Source organism: Nycticebus coucang, chromosome 24 (genome assembly GCF_027406575.1).
Source record: "Nycticebus coucang isolate mNycCou1 chromosome 24, mNycCou1.pri, whole genome shotgun sequence".
In the NCBI taxonomy this organism is placed as follows: domain Eukaryota; kingdom Metazoa; phylum Chordata; class Mammalia; order Primates; family Lorisidae; genus Nycticebus; species Nycticebus coucang.
This window is the reverse complement of record NC_069803.1, coordinates 3,106,746-3,108,774: the sequence shown is the minus strand read 5'-3', so window position 1 is coordinate 3,108,774 and position 2,029 is coordinate 3,106,746.

The following is a 2,029-nucleotide window of genomic DNA, read 5'->3' as shown; positions in this document are numbered from 1 at the left end:
TTTCATATTGTTGAAGATACCTTATATGTGTGTAGGTGTGTGAAGAAATCTTCTATGTGTGTATGTGTGTGTGGTTTCTACCTCTTTTTAAACAAATGGTAGCATTTTTGCAGGGCCCTTTAAAACCACATTATTGTGGGCGGCGCCTGTGGCTCAAAGGAGTAGGGCGCCAGCCCCATATGCCGGAGGTGGCGGGTTCAAACCCAGCCCTGGCCAAAAACTGCAAATAAAAACTCCCCACATTATTGTGTCCTTGGGGAATGCAGCTCTCTTTAAGTTTACTGTGGCTGACCCGAGATAGAAGGCATATGTAGATTTCTACAGACATTATGATTCTATGAAAGATTTTGAGGAGAAGAAGAAGGCTGGTATCTTTCAGAGTGCAAAGTGATGTTGGAATATAAAGAATTTCTTTGGGGTGATTGATATAAAAGTTTGTCACTTACCCATGTTCCTGAGCTATGAATATTTGAGGAAGAACTTCTCTTGATAAATGAACACGTAACAATTAAAAGAAAAACAGGGATAGTTATTTCTGCCTTCAAAGACTGCAGCCAGGATTGAACCCTGAAATGTGCCCTTAGACCCTGGATATGCCGGTTTGATATTTGATGATAGGGAAGGTAAGTGTGGCAAGTGCTGTGTACACTGTAATGTGCTCCTTGTACTGGTTGGCGTGGGCTCCTGAAACAGAACACACAGCCTGGAGGGCTTAAACAATAGACTTCTATTGTCTCACAGTTCTGGAGGCTGGAAGCCCAAGATCAAGGTACCTGCAGGGTTGGGTTTTTCTGCAGCCGCTCTCCTGGGTTTGCAGATGGATGGGCCTTCTCTCTGTGTCCCCCATGGTGGTCCTGTGGACTGTATTGTCTGTGTCTTACAGTGGTGGTGAAATTAAAATGAGGTCTTTAGGGTAGGCCTGATCCAATCTTTTTTTTTTTTTTCTATCTTTAGTAGAGGTGGGGTCTCATTCTTGCTCAGGCTAGTCTCAAACTTCTGAGCTACGGTGATCTGCCCACTTTGGCTCCCAGAATATTAGGGTTACAGGTGTGAGCCCCATCGCCTGGCCTTAATATCCTTTTCTTTCTTTCTTTTTTTTTTGAGACAGAGTTTTAAGCTGTCACCCTCGGTAGAGTGCCGTGGCGTCATTCAAACTCTTGGGCTCACAGCAACCTCAAACTCTTGGGCTTAAGCGATTCTCTTGCCTCAGCCTCCCAAGTAGATGGGGCTACAGGTGCCTGCCACAACACCCAGTCATTGTTGTTTTTTAGCTGGCCCAGGCCAAGTTCAAGGCTGCCAGCCTTGGTGTATGTGGCCGGTGCCTGAGCTGAGGACACCACCAACATCGTCTTCTTATATGGACATCAGTCAGAGTCCTGACTTTAGGCCTGCCCTAAAGACATCATTGTAATTTAATCACTACTTTAAAGACCTTAAAGACCTCAAGTTACATGCTGAGGTATTGCAGACTAGGCCTTCAACATATGTATTTTTGGGACATTCAATTCAGCCCTTAACTCTCACAAACATATTGCTAGCAATTTTATTTATTGGGACATCATTCAGAGATAGTATTTGTGTGCTTTGGGGGAGAGTGGTGGGCTCTTTGCATGAGAAATGAGACATTGCAGACCCATTCTAATAAGTATGTATTTTGAACAGATAATATATTTATATGGTTCAAAATTCAAAGGGTTGTAGAAAAGGAAAGGTGAATGGCCAGTAAACATAAGAGGGTGCTGTCAGCGTCACCAGTAAACAAGTGCTGGGATTAGAGGCTTGAGCCACCTTACCCGATCACTGGAGCTCAGAATATGCATTCATTTCAAATCATCTTTGTATGTAGCAAATAATTCATTATTTTAAAAGTTTTAAGGCTGGCACGGTGGCTCCCGCCTATAATCCTAGCACTCTGGGAGGCCAAGAAGTGTGGATCGCCTGAGCTCACAGATTTGAGACCAGCCTGAGCAAAAGCAAGACCCCACCTCTAAAAATAGCTGGGTGTTGTGGTGGGCACCTGTAGTCTCAG